This window comes from Octodon degus, unplaced genomic scaffold (genome assembly GCF_000260255.1).
Source record: "Octodon degus isolate 3935 unplaced genomic scaffold, OctDeg1.0 scaffold00298, whole genome shotgun sequence".
In the NCBI taxonomy this organism is placed as follows: Eukaryota; Metazoa; Chordata; class Mammalia; order Rodentia; family Octodontidae; genus Octodon; species Octodon degus.
The window spans coordinates 877,013-895,259 of NW_004524874.1; positions in this window are offsets into that span (position 1 = coordinate 877,013).

The following is an 18,247-nucleotide window of genomic DNA, read 5'->3' on the forward strand; positions in this document are numbered from 1 at the left end:
CCACTCTCTCTTTCTCTCTCTCTCCCTCTCTCCCTTTGCTAATTTGTTAAGACAGACAGAAATGAGGATATCTTTAGAATTCCTAATTCTTAGAGATATTGGTCAAATGTATTCTGTATGGCTAAGTCATTTTTATTTAACTAGACCTCAGTATTTTGTAACTTCTGTTGGGAAATACATGATAGGATTAAGCGAAGCATTTAGCAATAGCTGAAAGACAAAGCACGGAAAAGGACCATGTGTGGGCATTTCTAGGCGAACAATATGACAGAGATGTTCCAGTTAATGTGAAGTTTGCAGAAAATGTTAAATGATCCTTGAAATGACAGATAATACATTTTGATACACTGTGGTAGAAAATATCTACTTTTAAATGAAGTGATTTGTGAATCTATTTTCAACTTCAGATGAATCCATAATTCACAGTCGCTCATCATAAATTATTAGTGCTTAGAATCTTGTTTGCAGCTAATATAGGAAATTGGAGACATCCTTCAAGCACACTATTAAGTTGTAACTTCTGTTCTGAAAGCACAGAGTAGGTGTGACTCCTTCCTGGCACAAACTTGGGTGTCACCTTCAATTCTGTACTTGATATATTTAAGACAGAATAACCATTTTATGAAGTCCAACATTTTGCTTAAACCAGAGATAAACTCTTACAATAAAAATATCTGGTTTATTTAGTTTAGTTTTTTTTTTTTTTTTTTTTGGTACCAGGGATGGAACTTGGGACCTTGTGCTTGCCAAGCAGGCTCTTAAGCCACTGAGCTATCTCCCCAGCCCAAAAATATCTGTTTCGTAATTTTCAGAATAAATTAATTTAAGAGAATTTAAAATACTGTATCACATGTTTTACCAATGTTGAGCTCATTTCAACTGAACCCATTGCTCTTGTTGATTAAAAAATATTGCTAAGGAAATTAAAGTGAGTTCAATCTCTAGAGTTGATTAGAGTTACATCCTAATCAAGGAAACAGTTGGAAGACTACGTGGTTAGCCCCATAACTAGAAAAACATTTTCAAAATGAATGTTCTACTAATGATAGTTATTAAGAGCACTTTGTTATGCACAGATTCACCATTTTTCTGCATCTACTTTTCAAATCCATTTTTTTGACAGTTTGCTCCTTAATTTTATTTACATGATACTGCACAAAGCTTAAAGATGATTTTTAAGAGAACAAGAATTAAGGAATTTGCAAATAGAAACTATTCTTTTGCAAAAAGTTCCAAGAATTTTCTAGTGTACTCAAGTTAAAAACACAATTGTCTAAGCAGGACTAAAGAGGAGAAATGGGGAAAATTTAGGATGATTTCAAACATAACCATCTATTCTTCCACACGCACCATCAATTTGTCCTAAATTAGAAAGTTAGTCCAGTTACAAGATAAAGAAGCCTCATATCTTGTTGCATTGAAAAATATAATTAATATCATTTCTTTTATGGTCACAAGAGTGACTCTTACTTACTTCAATCTCTCTTGATATCAGTACCATATGGTGAGTGCCTGCCACCTTCTCTCTATCCTTGCACAGTGTTGTTTATTCTACTCTCACCTCAAATAAAAGCCTACCATGTTTGCTGCCTCCTGAAGGTTGAAGTCTCAAGCACTCGCTTGAACTTTCTGGGTTTCCATCACAGAACATCTCCAAGCTTTCCTAGTTACATGCTCTTCTTGGATGCTAACATGAACAGTCCAGCTTACACTTAATAGAAATGGGAAATTAATTCAATGCTACTAAATCATTGTATTGAAAAAACAATGTCTGTAAAGTCTCTTCTATTGGTCCTGCAAAATAGAAGGCATTAAGACATTTAGAACATTATTATTTTATTGTTAGAGTTGCTACTATTTTCTGTTCTACCTGGAACGTGTTATCCTTCATCAAAACTCCCTAATTCCAGGGATCAACTGTTCCTCATTGCCCTGCAGCACAACACTGAAACTTCTTGTGTAACTCATATGTCTCCTAGCACTGCTTATGCTCTTTCATTGTCTATTTTTTTTCACTCTGTTGGAACAAAAACTTAAAGGAGAACTCATAGTTTCTATAATAACATTTTGTATGTAAAAACCACTCAATAAATGCTTTTGGGTGTTAGTAGTATGTCACAGAAAAACCAATCAAAATTGTATGATCTGTTCAAATAATTTGCTATTTCATCTTACTAGTATAACTAAGCAATGTATTGTTCTAAACAGTGATACTTCAATAGCAAGAAAGGATGTTATATATAATTATACATGAACAACATTGGTGTTTATGATCACTTGAGTAGAATAAAACTCCATACATACAGAGCTGTATATTGCAAAGTCATCCTACTTGTATTACCTCATAGCTTTTTCTATGATGACAGCAACACTGTTAGAGAGAAGATTGGGTATAGTCAAGTTTTAAATATGTGGAGAAACAGTTCATAGAAGTAAGTTGAGTAAATGCCACAGTTCTACAGTCCTTGGAAATAACCTCAGTTGGCTAAGGAACTAAGGATTTGAAAAGAGCTATCCTCTCTCCAGGGCTTGGGATGTAGAGTTAAAGTAGAGTTAAAACTGTGCCTGTCATGTTGAATAGGAGTGTAATGAGAGAGTGTATCAGGGCACAGAGGCATGCTGTCGCTGGAGTGTAAAACCCTTCCTTGCCTCTCTCCTCACTCAGCTGCAGACTTCTTGCTATGTACATCTGTTTTCACCCTCCCCTCTCCTTTGAATGCTGGGTGGCTATTTTTAAAAGGTTTTATTCCACCTTCTGCACAGCCTAAATGACCCTGTTCTCTACCTTGAAGGTGCTGCCCACCGAGTGTGAAGGAAAAGCATTTTCCACAGGGAAAGCGGGAGCCCATGATGGATGTGACCTTGTGGTGGGTGGGGAAGGTGGTCTGCGAAGTCAGAGAGACTCCATAAAGGCCACTTGGACACAGTAGCAGCAGTGATTTCTGGACCAGTATTCCCAGATAGGGCCCCAACAAGGAGTTTGATGTTATTTTTGTACTCACTGTGTGAGCAGCTGGCCATTTAGCCAGTGCCCAACAAAAACATCATGAGCACATCACACATGGCTCCAGGAGGAACTATTTATATAGTGCAGAGAGACTCAGGACTGAGAGCTAGAGAACTCAGAGTGTAGGATCTAACTCAGGCCAGGACACCACAAAAGACAGTAACAAGGCTGAGGACATAGCTCAGTAGTTGAGAACATTCCTAGAATGAAAAAGGCTCCAGATTTGATCCCTAACATTGAAAATAAAAGATAAAGAAATAAAAATAAAAACAAAGACAATAAGAATCATTGAAAATTTCATAATAAGGATATGAGGACAGATGTGAAATCACTTGTAAAACTGTAAGTCATTTCAAATGTCTTGCTCTTTATTATTCAGGCAGCCCCTTTTATTTCCTATACATTATGCTCCGGGGCTACGTGATTTAACTGAGTCTTTAAGTACTCTTCTGAGTGCAATTAAGCTGTTTCTTTTCATGACCACAATTTCTGGCCACATTACCTCAAGAAAAGTATTATTACTTAATGAAACACAAGTAAATGAATTTTACTTTTTGAATTAAGAAAATTAGCTTGAGATGACATAGCTTATGACAGCAATAATGCTTGCGGGCCCGTCTGTCTCATTTGGAATGCAGGAACATTCAACTATGCAGGATTTAATTGATTCTGGAAAACTGCATTTTCTTGAATCGCTATGGTATCTTAATGTAGCTAATTTCATTAATAGTTTGAAGGGAAAAATACCACTTTTAATCTAATTCAGCTCCTCCAGTCAGCTGTTCTGTGACCCCTGGAAAATCATTTAACATCTCTAAATTTTAATTTTATTTGCAAATCACTCAGAGTGGATAATATCTAAAGTCCCATCTAGTTACAAAGCCAGATTATTTCACAATCACTAGAGTTTCAAATGGAAGTTTTCTTTTTTTTTTTTTTTCATTTTATTTTTCATGTTAGCTTTACTAATAAGTGCTTGGGATTAATTTACCTGGCACCAAGCAAGTGACAACCCAATGACAATATTTATAAAATGAAGTTGTCAAAATGAAAGAATGACTTTTCAAATCATGAGTATTAAAATGCAATTGACTTTGAAGTAACCTGTCCAGCCATGGCTAACAATTCTATCCAAAGAAACATTCTTGAAATTGTTTGCTTAGTATGCAAATTAAAATCATCGTTAAAAATCAGTGACCATGTGGTGGCTCTGTGATTAATGATTTCCACAGCCAAAGGCAGAGATCATAGCTAATTATCCTGCCTGGTCTCTGCTCTCTGAGTCTCTAGGGACAGAGGGAGCACACAGGTGCTTCCTTGGAGGGCAGGAAGGGTGTAAGTCACAGACACCAAACTCTTCAGCTGGCTTGCGTGGTCTCCTCCACCTTCTTTCTTCCTCTTGCACTAAAAGAAGGTCATTCCTTGAAAGATAAGTTAATAAAGATCCAAATGAAAGAAATAGGACTGTCTGATAAGTTTACTTTTTTTTTTCTTTTCAAAGTTTTATTGATAAACATATAGCAATGAGACAGTTTCAAATAAAATCGAAAGTACAGTTTCAACAAATAATACACTGCATATATTCTTCTTAGTGGTTAATTGCTGTACAAGATGCAGACTTGTGATCCTACTTACAAACACCATTAGAAAAAATCATTCTATTCATTAAGAGAATGCAACTATATATCTATCCCAACCACTTTGAATACACAGATACAAAATGGACATTCATAGTTATACCCCATTTTTTTTAAGTTCCGTTGTTGAATATTATAGGTATGTAAACTCAGCAAAATATTCTAAAAGAGTACAGAAGCCCATAATAGCATTGGGTTGATAAGTTTACTTGATCTTTGGTAGAAATCAAAATAATAAATTGTAGAAATAAAAATACTTAGAATTAAGAAGAAAGTATTGAAAATTGCATACTAGTTTCTATTAAAAAGGAAAAAGTTCATACATGTTTTCTTTGCTCATTCCCCTCTCTGCTTTTACCTCTTTTGCTCCTGAGAGTAGTAGAAAACAATCTCTTGCCTTTTCCATTGTCTACCTTTGTAACTTTGGCCAGTGATAGTCTCTTTGATATTCAGCTTTTTTGTATACAAAATGTTTCAGCTTTAAACACATTTCTACTTAGTAATGCCATAATTTTCTTAAATTTACTGAACCAAAAGTCTCGAGGTCAGAAGAGTTGTAAATCAGAAATTGATAAGACAATGAGGATTTAAGAAGACAAAGGAGAGGTATTTTGGGTTTTGAAATCTCAGCCAAGTATTCTGTGATCATATCAGCAAAACAAAGAGAATCTAGTACTATTTGGGATTTGACTTTCACCTGCCACTATTTTTACTCCCCCGGACAATCGACTTTTTCAAATAAGTCAGTTAGGAAGTTTTAACCCATTTTCGTATTATTCCAATCTTCTCCTCTACTTCTATTTTTGCTTTGCTGAACTCACATGTAGGGACTTGTAGGTCTCTCAGTACAGAGAAAAGAGCTGGGTCAGGTGGAGTCCTGTCTGCCTGATGAGCAAAAGCCCCGAAGAACAACACTAGGGGCATTTATTTATACCTTTGCAATGTTAGTATCATGAGACACAAGGTTGTCTGTTGACTAATGAATAAAATTGTCCAAGTAGGATGTTTTTTCAAGACTGAAGGAACTTGACTGCTTTAGGCACTGAGGCTTTGTTCTGCCCTCCCACATATGATCAATTTCTAGCTTCAGCAGCTCCCAACACTTACAAGGCAAAAATCTTTACAAGGACTCCTTAATATTTCTTTTTCTGGTGGCACTAGGGCTGAACCCAGGAGTACTGCACCACTGAGCTACATCTCTGATCTTCTTCTGTTTCATTTTGGAACAGAATCACATGTAGTCATCCAGGTTGGCCTCGACATTACAACCTTCTGCCCCAACCTTGAATGTAGCTGGGATTTCAGGTGTGTACCGCTATGCCCAGCCAGTGTTTCCTTTACTTTATTTATTTTCCTTCTTAAAAAATAGCCTTACATGCTCTTTTCATTATGTCTATGTATTACCCTCCTTCATAGCTAGGCTCTTAAGGGAGTTTGCTGCTTTGTATTTTTCACTTCATATTTATTTACCTCTTGATCAGTTTCTATCTGGGTTTTCATTCCTTCAGTAGCAAATGGTAGGACAGGGATGCAAGCTGACATAGCTTATTTAGAAGATGACTCCAGCAAACACATTAAGGGTAACAAAAGTGAGATGGGAAAGAGAAGGAAGCCTATACAGGATGTGTACTCAAATATTAACATTCATGCTGGTAATTCTCAGACCTGTATTTGCAGGCTATCTGCCAACTTCTAGGTCTGCATGTTGGGGTCAACATCTAAATGTCCCCCACAAAGCCACATGTGATTGGATCACTAGAACATGGCACTGTCAGTGGCCTCGAAGGGTATATCTCCCACTCCTCTCTTTACTCTCTGCTTCCTACAACTATACGATGAGCTTTTTCTGTCTATTCTCCTCTGCCATGCTTCCTGGCTTTGGAGTCACATGATACTGCCCAAAACCTGTAAAACTATGAGCCAAAATAAACTTTCCTCTTATAAATTGTGGGTATTGGGAATTGTGGCTCAGCAATGAGAAAGTATCTAAGGCACTATATGTATAAGTCTATTAAACTCTCCTAACTAGATATCTGTGCCAATGCCAACCTAACATCTACAAATATTGCTATCAGATACTCAAGCCTAGATATGTAAGTCTCTACATGTACAATACTGAGTAGTTATTTACTTTCTACAAATCCCAGATAATGCTATAAGAGCAGATGTGTTCATAACATCCTTAGCACAAGGTGCTTTGAGGATTAAACAGAAACTCTCAGTGCCAAGCACTAAACAGTACTTCATGCACAGAAAGTGATTAGTAATCGATCATTAGCTACCATTGTTAATGTAATAATGACTTTTCCAACAAGTAAACTCCTTATTAGATACTCCCTATCTTTGGTAATGGCATTGCTCTCTACCCATCTGCATTAGGCCTTTTGAAATTATCTCAGAATCTTTTTCAATTTCAACGTCAGACCATGGTCAGCCAACTCCAACTCCCACATATCTCTTAAATTTGTCATTTGTTGTTAATACTTATCCTTCTGCCTAACACCACCCCTCATCATATTTTGATTGATTATATTTCTTTAGGTGATTCTGGATTCTCTGTAATGCTAAGCATAGTGGCTGACACAAAATAATCACTTAATAAATGTTTGAATGAATGAGCAAATATAATCAAACTATCTCTATCAAAACAAATGATATTGTCCCTCCTAGAAGCCTAGGTGTTCCCCTTAATTACACATTTCTCTCCATAGTGCTGCAAGATGTATAATTGAGCCTATTAGTCCTATCTCCAAATATGAAAATCTAGTAATTTCTCACCTCCTTTCCTGGTAGAGTCATAAAGTCAAGGTCAATCTTGTATCTGTCCACCCAGACTTTTCTCTTACTGCCTTATAAGATGTTGAGAGTCTAAGCAGGATCTCATCATGTTTCTGGTTATTACTTTTGGTGTCATCTCAATAAATTTTTTAATATCATCTACAAGCACTCTGAAATTCCCTACTGGCTTCTCTCACCTAATCTCTTTCCATTTGTCCTTTCATTTTCTTTATTTTACCACCATGGCCTTTGCACTGTGCCTGGAACACTACAACATGTCCTCCCTTTTACAACTGCTGTCACCCTACTTGGATCACTGTTCTGGAGCTTCACACAGCTATATTTTACTCTTGAGTCAAGTTTCAACCCTGATTCACTAATTTTATACTTACACCTTACTGGTTGTCTCCTGGTTCTCACTCTTAGAATATATGCTGCTTGAAGCAAAATGTATATGTTTATTCCTGTCATGAAGAGCTCAGGACAGTATCTAGCATATAGCAGGAGCCCAGTACATATTGGTCAATAACAGTTTTAAAGTGCTAACTATATTCACAGGTAGGATTTTGAAAGCAGTAAAAGAGGTCAGAAAATGTTAAAGATTATAAATAATGGCAATCAGAAGACCCTGAATGCATATAGGTAAGGAAGGAAGAATAAATTTGGAAAATTGGAAATAGCTAATTTATTAAGAAGATAAACTTGTGCTTCTTTTTAAAAAACTTCCCTACTTATCCTTAGAATGTTGGAGAAGAAAAGGTACGAATATGCCTTAATAGAAAGAAATGAATGAAATTTGCTTTGTGACTACTATTACAAAATGTCCATTAGTAATTCTAAGAAGATAGAAATCTTATAACCTGTATGAACTAAGAACTATAGCTTCTTCTTTTACTCATCATGTAATAGACAAAGAGCTACATAGCATAGAATATAGTGAGTATTTTTCTTCAATTTATTTCCCAGTATCTGGTCTTTCAAATTTTAAAATTGTAGTATTGTCAAATTGAAACTTCTGGCTGATTGATTGGATGATTTAAAATAAGATTTCTGTTAGAGGCTACCACTTATGTTCTTGGATTGACAGAATTAATATTGCTAGAATGGCAACACTACTGAAAAAAAATCTACCAATTTAATGGAACCCTCATTAAAATATGAATGATATTCTTCATAGTGAAGGAAAAAAAAGCCTAAGCTTCATATGGAAGCACAAAAGTTAATAAATAATGAAGACCATCTTGAGTAGAATAATTAAAACTATCTTGAGCAGGATACAATCTTGAGCAGGAAGCATCACAATACCTGATTTCAAAATACACTATAGACCCATAGTAACAGAAACAGCATAGTACAGGGTTAAAACCAGACATATAGACCAATAGAATAGAATAGAATAGAATAGAATAGAATAGAATAGAATAGAATAGAATAGAATGACCCAGAAATAACCACATGCCTTTGCAGCCAAAGGACTCTTGACAAAGGCACCAAAATTTACTTTGGAGTAAATACAGTGTCTCAGTTACATTTCTCTTGATGCAGCAACAAAATACCTGACACCCAAAATGAAGGGAGGAAAGGTTTACTTAGCTCAAACTTAGTGAGGTTTCAGTCCACACTCAGAGCTGGCTCCAAGGCAGGATAGCACATGGGAGAGAGCACCAGTTCTCTGCCATGGCAACAAAAAACAGCAAAAAGCAAAGGATGGAGCAGCCGCAGCAGCTAGCCAGCCTCTCTTCCTCCTTAAATTGTAATGCAGATTATCTGCCCCAGAGCAAGTATATCACTCACACCCATAATCCCAGCATTGGATCATGAATAAGCACATACTCTAGCAGCCATCCCAATGACTACATGAGGCTTTAGGGGGACAACTAGACACAAACTGTAACACACAGCCTCCCAAACAAATGGTGCTGTGGAATCGGGATATCCATGTGTAGAAAATGGAAACTAGATTCCTACCTTTCACTCTGTACAAAAGTCAAAGCAAAATGAATCAAAGACCTTTACATGTGACCTGAAACTTTGAAACTACTAGGAGAAACAGGGGAAGCACTATATTGGCAGAGGCTATAATTTCTTGAATGAAATTTCAATAGATCAGGGAATAAAGGCAAGGCTTGACATGTGGAATGACATCAAAAAGCAGTGGGACGGACTAGTAGAGAAGAGAAAGGGGACCAGGGAGCTTGGGAGGGAAAGAGCAGGGAAATAATGGGGAGATGAAAGTCAAACATGTTCTATGCAAGTATGAAAATGCCTAACTAAACTAGTTTATATAACTAATGGATACTAATAAAACTTTAAAACTTAAAAAGCTTCTTCAGAGGAAAGGAAAAAATCCAATATAGTGAGCAAGAAAACCACAAAAGGTGAGAAAATTTTTGTCAGCTATTGAACTAAGAGAATGAATATCCATAATACACAAAGAACTAAAATATCTTAAAGAAGAAAAAGCCATACCACTTATAAATGAACAATTAATCTGAACAGATATTTCTCAGAAGAAATATAAATGGCCAATAAACATATGAAAAAATTCAAAATGTCCAGCCGTCAGAGGAATGGAAACAAAAACCACAGTGAGACTTCAGTTTACCTTAGTCAAAATGACTGTTATCAAAAAATACAAAAAGTTAGCAAATGCTGGTGAAAATGTGGAAGAACAGGAATAGCATGGGGATCTGGATTCATATGACCACTATAAAAACAGTATGGTATGTCATTAAAAAACAGAATATAGCTACCATGTGATCCAGCTGTACCATGCCTAGCTTTATACCTAAAGGAAACAAAGTCACCACACATGAGAGATGCCTGCATGCCTTGCACACCTATGCTTAGGGAAGCACCATTCCCAATAGCCATGCAACAGAGTCAGCTTAGCGCTCATGAACAGATGAATGTCTATCTATCTATCTATCTATCTATTATCTATCTATCTAAAAGTTGAATGCATATGCGTATGCATGTGCATATGTGTGTGTGGGCAATCGGCAGATGTGTGGAGAATATGCTTTCAGGTTAAAGGACTCAAGCTGTTAGTGAAACTGCAGGCAGAGCAGCCACTTGTCACAGCACCTCCCTTCCATCTAATCTGGAAATTCCAAGCAAGTTCCTGGAGTCTTCTTGACTTCCCCTAAGAGTCACCTTACCAAAGGCAATTCTTGTGGTAAACTTCAGCTGAGAAACAAATTGATCTGAGAACATTCCCATGATTCCTGTCACCAGAGAATGCTGCTTCTTTTAATAGTAGTGCAGATTTTCCAAGTTTTATTTAAGACAAAAGAAGAAACAACCTATCAGGATGTTTTTAAAGGCAGGAGCAGGAGATGAGATCTATCATCTATCTATCTATCTATCTATCTATCTATCTATCTATTAATGTATCTAGTGTAGGGTCTACAGGGTCTCAGTACACAGATCTGACTCATAGTGATCCTTCTGTTTTCAGCCTCTCAAGCACTGGATTACAGGTGCATGCCACCACGCCCAGTCATAGTCACTCAGACTCAGTGAGCCCTGAGGGTGGGGCCGGCACGGCACACCAGGGTTTGAACTCTGGTCCCTGTGCCTGCCTAAGCAGGTGCTTTAGTCCACTGAACTATCTGACCAGCCCTAGAGATCATTATGTTTTGGTGTTGTTGTGAATAAGGGGAGAATTTCAACAGTCCACATGGGAAGAATCTGGAACCTAACCTGAAGTTATCCCTGTCAATAATAGTGAAGGATACGGTGAATCAGTTTACAGATAAAGGGCTCCAACCACCTGGCTAACTCAAAACAACAAAAATACGGATAACTGCCATTAGTAACACAAAGTCTGAGGAGCAGTGTCATTATCCTTGCTTATGAGAAGATGATGATAAATTGAAAAAAATTCTGTATTTATTTTCCCCAAATATTGGTGAATACAAATTTTCTATTCTTTTAGAATCCAGCATTGATGTTAAAAAGTATAGAACAGTGTTGGGGGATCATTCTTAAACAATGACATAGAATCTTGTTTTGTTTATTAAATTTTCTGGACACTCAGACTATATTTCCTGTCTTCCTTGGCAGTTAGATCTGTTCATATGACTGCAATTTAGGGCAGAACGAAACAACAGTGCTGCATATCCTTGTAGGACTTGTCGATAAAGCTTCCCGTCTTCAAGTTTTCATGGCCCCTTTCCTTTGTGGTTTGATAAAAATGAGCACAAAGACCTTGAAAGCAACATATTAAAATTGTTTGAGCTGTAGGATAGAAGAAAACAGGGCTCTGAATCATTCAATGGGAAACCATTTTTCAGTCAGAATTTGACCTACATGAGAAATAAACCCATTTTATATCTTATATCTTAATATGCCTGTTATACTTGTTACATAGAAATTAAATGTTTCATTAGTTCTATCATCAGCTTTTCATAAGGTGTGCTGAGAATTTTTAAAAAGTGTTTTCAAAGTTATAATTTTATATATTTTTCTGTATATGTAACTTTCCCACAATAATTCCCAATTGGGAAAACTGTTTCCTCCAGTATTATGTATTACATAACTGCCCTAAAAGCTAAGAGCTTCCTGAAATTTTTCCAAGTCATATGAATTTGTGCACTAATAACTTTTTAGGTTAGTTAACAATGAAAGTCAATTACTTACACCATTTATAACAATGGGCACATATTATAAAGGAAATGAAGATAAGAGTAAATTCATATGTTAATTCTAAAGTCTATACTCATTATCCCCAAATGGCATACCAAAATAAACACCTCTCAAGGAAATGGTTCTGAAATCAGGTCACCGATCATTATTTTTGATCAGTTGGTAGAAATAAAACTTAAAAAGAAAAAAAAAACCACATAATCAAGCCTTCATATGCTGAAAATATATTGACATCCTTTCATTTCCACTTGGTGTCTTTAGATACCTAGTAACTAAAGAAAGATACATATGTGTGTGTTACCCAGGAAGACAACCATAAATCATAGTCAATTCTCAATATAAGGTTGTTCATCAGTCCTATAGTTTTCATTTTGTTATGGATTCTAAACACAGATTCTCTTTAAAAGATTTAATCAGTCATACTTCTAAAAAGGTACACTGTAGAGGAGAAAGCAAACTGTTCTCTGGCATACAAATTGAAGGTTATGAAAACAAATTCCAAGGTGTTGATTCATGCACGCAGTTATATCACTTTATCAGCACTCAATTTGTATATGAGAATATTTATGAGCCCCCGGAGGTTAGTAAGTAGCATGAATGAAAATTCCTGGTAAAGAAAGACAGGTAAGGTTCTGAAAAAGTTCGAGGAACAAGCATGTTACTGAGTATAACTCCTAATGTGTTAAGCAACTTTCTTAGGAACTGGGATTATAAAACTCTGTTTGAGATATTTTATAAACCATTTTCTTGCCTAGACATGAATAGATGCATTGTTATCTTGCTTTTACAGTAAATTACCACAGTAATGACGCTAGCACAGCTTTCTGAGTGGTCCTAAACTTCATTAAAGGAGATGGACTTTTGAGAGCATTCAGGAAAAAATTATTTGTTAGCCCTGAGTCCCAGCTGCCTCTGTGACAAACCCATGGCTACTTTGTACCTCTCACCAATTCTCTTGCAAGCAATGATTTTAACTTCCTTTGCCACGTTTCTTTCTCCTAGTCCTACTTGTCCCTTACAGCACTTGAATGAGAAGATGAATGCAATAAACTAATGAAGTAAATGAATCAGATGAAGTTAACTTAATATAGTTATGAAAAGAAATAGTTATTGTATCAGAGGAATCATTTTAAGATATAATCAAGTCAACTGGCTTAGCAACTTCATGTTCCAAAAGATTCAAAGTTGACTTGGTTTCTAACAGAATTGAGGTAGTGTAAAATTTATGATATACAATCATTTTTTAAAGTTTTTTTTTCTGTATTTAGGGAAGGGTCTACAGGGTGTTCAGGGTCTCACTATGTAGATCGGACTCTTAATGATTTTCCTGGTTATAGCCTCTCAAGTGCTGGGATTACAGGTGCGCATCACCATGCCCAGTCTCAATCACTGTCTCAGCCTGTCCCTGGGGTTGGCCAGCCCCAGCCTGGGTCTGCCTAAGCAGGCACTTTAGTCCGCTGAGCTATTTGGCTGGTTAAGTTTCTGTCAACAAATGAAATAAGAAAATAGTAGTTGTGAATTTTAAGTTATCATTTGAACAGTTATTTAGCATTTGTGAACAGATACTTCATCTCATGGAAATAATTATTAAATGGAAGGTGATTCCCCATTAAGCTAGAAAAGCAATTTTTCTCACTATGAGTTATAAAGCAAGATGTTTATTTATATATATAAATGATTATATATCATACATATATAAAATCAAATATCAGATATATACATCAAATATCAGATTATATTTGAGCCCAAGAGCTGTAAAGTTATTAGTGTCCTTTTATAGATAAAGCCCAGTGAGGCTCAGGCAAACACTCTCTAAACAAAGCCCTAAACACTGTTGCGCACTTGGTAGAAGTAGGTAAGAGGTTTACAGTCTACTATGGAAAGATTCAGACATAGACTTTCCTGGGTAAAATAAAGAGTGTGATGTGGAAGACCCGGAGGTTCTTTTCTTGCCTGTGGAAATGAAGTACATAGATCTTTAAAGTACACAGGAGGACAGAGGGTATTAACTTGAATAAAATGAGAAGGGGAACCAAGGAACTATGATTTCTAAATTTCTCTCACCCTCCTTCCTTCTCTCAATCTTTCTCTTTCTTGTTCCCTTTCCCTCTCTCCATCTTCCTCTCCTCTCCTGTCCACTCCCACTCTGTCTCTCTGTATCTTTCTCTTTCTCTCCTACTTTATCTCTCTGTCTCTCTGTCTCTGTCTCTCTCTGTGTCTCTGTCTGTCTGCCTATCTGTCTGTCTCTCTCTCTCCCTTTCATTCCTTCCCCCTCTGTCTCCCCCCAACATGCACATTTGTAAATTCTTTCACACTTACCACAATTTTTTTGTGTGCCTTGGAAATGCTTAGTAAGCAATGGAATGAGAGAAATTCTATGGCCAACCCCGTAGCTTCCTGAAAGCTGTTCCCACCCTCAGGCCCAGAGTGTTCAACATATTATTCTAGTGACTGGACTTTACCACCTGCCAACAAATACCCATATCTGAACATGTCAACCCAATCCCTATTTAAAGCCAAACAACATATCTAAATATGTCATCTCTGCATATAAATCTTTAATACTTTCTGCAAGATAAAGTCAGTCACATTATTCTGACATTTACATCTTCCAAAGTTCTAGTGTAGTATCATTTTTATCACTTTTCATCATAAACCCTTTAGGGACACTAAGCTGCCATATCAGACATCAGAAAGTTGGTATTTGGAAACAAACACACAATTTTGACCTGCGCACAATTATCATACTATAGTCACAACTATTGTTCCATTTTTTGATTACTTTATATCAAGCAATAAACTGGATATATTTATGTTATAATTTCATTTAAACCTTATAATAAGCCTTCTTCTTAGTAATTATCTCCAATTTCAGTTTAGATAACCGATACACAGATTAATACCTGTCAAAAAGAAAAAAAAACCCACAGAGAAGATCCAAACATAGATGGGCCCCTGTTGGAAGTCTATTTTTTTCCTCCACATAGCCCAGTCATTGAAAAGATATGACTCTCTCTGTAGGCATACGGTAAGTCTTAGCACTGCCATTTACAGGTAAAATAACCTTAGACAGATTGATTCATTCTCCTAAATCTCAGTTTCTACATTTGTATAATGTAGGATATTAAAAGGCATCTACCTACCACATAAAATCTTACGAGGCTCAAAGGAGAAAACAGGTGTGAAGCATTTAACTATAACATTGCAGCTGAAACCTCATCACCTTTATTTGGCAAACTCTTATTTCTTAAGATCCAGTTCAAATGTCAACTCCTAAATTGACAGCTTATCCAACTCTGCCAGATGGAATTGTTCTCTCCTAAGTTCCCATATGACTTTAGTCTTATAATTAGTTATCTGTTCTCTATTATACAAGAGATTTTGGAAGGCACAAATTATGCTATCTTATTCTGAGTTTCCTTCAAAGCAGATTATGAGCCAAGAATTTGAGTCAAGCAGATTTTTGAGAGGTGCAAGGAACAGGAGTGGATAAAGGAAGAAATGATCAGAAAGGAGAAGCAGCCGTTGAGAGAATTCTTACTAAATCAACTACTGCAGTAGGTGATTGAATATTAATATATCATGGCCAAACTGTGGGAAACTTCAGAATTTTGTATTCAGGATCACCCTAGCCAAGAAACACAGATCTGGGTATTTACTTGTCTAAACCAATTAGTTATTTGTTATGGCTTTCGTTGTGGTGTACAGCTACTTCTGCTTATGATATTTGTGGGTGTAGAGGGTTCATAAAGCCTGAGGACAGCTTTCCATCAAAGATGTCAATGCTGTCTCTGAAAATCAGGCTTTTGCTCTATAAAGAAACTAGGAGAGAATAGGCTCAGAGTGCTGTTAGTGTCTCATTGTTCAGTAGCATCGCTTACGTGTTCATTCATCTGCCCTTTTCAGCCTCCTTCCACCTGGAAAGTTCATTTGCAATAACTAGTACCCAGTATGCAATCAATCAATAAATAAGGAAGGGAATGGGAGACAAGAGAAAGGAGAGGAAAATCAGAGAAAGAAGAAGAAGGTAAGGAAGATAAATACATGCAAAGGAAACAAAAAGAAAGCAAAAGATGGAAAAGGGGACAAGGAAAGGGAAGCAAGAAAGGAGATGAGGAAAGTGAAGCAAGAAAGGGGAAAAGAGAGGGCCTGTGCTATGCCTTGGGACAGAGAAGCTTCTCCTTTTATCTTTTAAGCAGCAACACATAAAATGCATGCAGATGCTAAAGAAATAAAAGATTCCCAGGATGGCATCCATAAATCTCTTTAAATGTCAGCTCTGGATATTGAATATGAGGATAAATTACAGAATCAAAGTTATAATTTCTTAGTTCTCCTTTACCTGCTAAAAAGCTAAAAAAAGTTACTGTAACGCTGGTAAGAGGACCTAACCCTTAGCATAGGTTGTTCTAAGAAAGAAAAGTGAGGGCTGTTTTGTTTTTTTTTTTTTCCTTGCTGTACTGGGTAATGAGTTTTATAATGGAAACAGGAGTACAAGTTACATAATCAAGTGGGTCAGAGCTATTGATCTGTGCAGGACATGACTGAATGGATGATCCTAAAAGGACGATTCTAAAGCTAATAGTGGCAAAAGTGGTACATGAATTTTGTACTTCTATTGGTAGTAATCCCACAGTTTAGGGATATCAAAAATTTTGGGGTTTAAGCAACTTTGAGAAGCAATGTGGTATGGGGAGACTGCTGGCTATTGGGTCGAATACTACATGACAATCAACATGAACTTGGAGTCACTATATAAACTCTCTGGGTCTCAATTTCATCATCTGTAACATTAGAAGGTTACATTAGTACTTTGTGATATTAGGAGTAGTAAGTCAGAATTTCCAAATTCAAGTGCCAGTGCCTACTGGATGATGATGAACTGAAAAGGATATTGCATCTAACAGGGCAGTCATTGCTTGGCTCCAGCAAGTGGTTGTCATGCTGAAATTCAGCTTATCAAATATGCCAGTGATTCTTACAAAGAGCTGACGTTTCTGTGACTTCTTCAGACTTTTCTGTGTTGGTACAATTTTTTTTTTATAAGATAAAGCAGTATAGGCTGCAGATGGTGTCACATGTGAGCAGATAAAGCCCACAGGTTGACTGCCTCTGGACTAGATGAAACCCCAATGTCCTTCCAGTTATTTACCCCTTCAGTGCATATAATCAAAGTATTCTTAAAGTGAGGCACCTGCTGGTGGGACTCCTCTTCCTACAGCAGCCTTCTTTCTTGTACCTTTGACGAACAGACACCAACAATGTTTCTTAGGGAGGAAAATGAGTCACACTGGCCTCCTTTTCCCTATACTTCCCTGAAATATAAAAAAATGATAGACATAACCATACCCACCTTGTAGAAATTGTTCTTACCATAATGTAGATTTCCTTGAGATTGGGTCAGTCCCTGTTATGGCTTATATCTAGATGTTCTCCCAAAACCTTATATACTCATAGGTGAAGCTTTGAGTGGAACTAGAAAATGATTGTATGACAGCTTTACAAACTGTGAGCCAAGATAAATGTCTCAGTGACAAAGAAAATAACAAAGATATCCTTGTATTGCTCTGTACTCTGGAAACCTGTTGAAGTGTTCACTAATATTTTTGCATACTCTTTGATCATTAGTTAGGATTAGAAAAATTGATATCCTTGAGGTACAAGTTCCACTACCAACCATAAAGTGTGCAATTGAAGGTTATTTAATCATTTCAAGTAATAGAAAGCATAATCTAGATATATAAGGAGAATTCATAGAGAGGGAACAATAGAATTTACAAGTCCGCCTATAATTCTAGCATTATGGGAAGATGAGACAAGAAGATTAAAAGTTCAATCTAGTTGGACATCTTAGTAATTTAGCAAGATCTTGTCTCAGAATAAAATTTAAGGGCTTGGGAATATAACTCAGTGCAAAAGCTCTAGATTTAATTACAAGTAACTGCCCTATTCCAAAGTGAAGAAGCAAGATATCAGGAAGGGTGGAATTACACAGGGAGGGACGAAGTCATACTAGAAGGGCTGTCTGATAAAGGAATCTCTTTCTCTGAGAGAGGGAGAACAAATGAGAGCTTGTAAAGCCAAAGTGCTGAGAACAAGAAGATCAGACATGATACCTGCCTTTAATTTTTTTTCTGTAAAGTAGGAGCTAAGGTTTTTTCAGGGTAGTATAGTT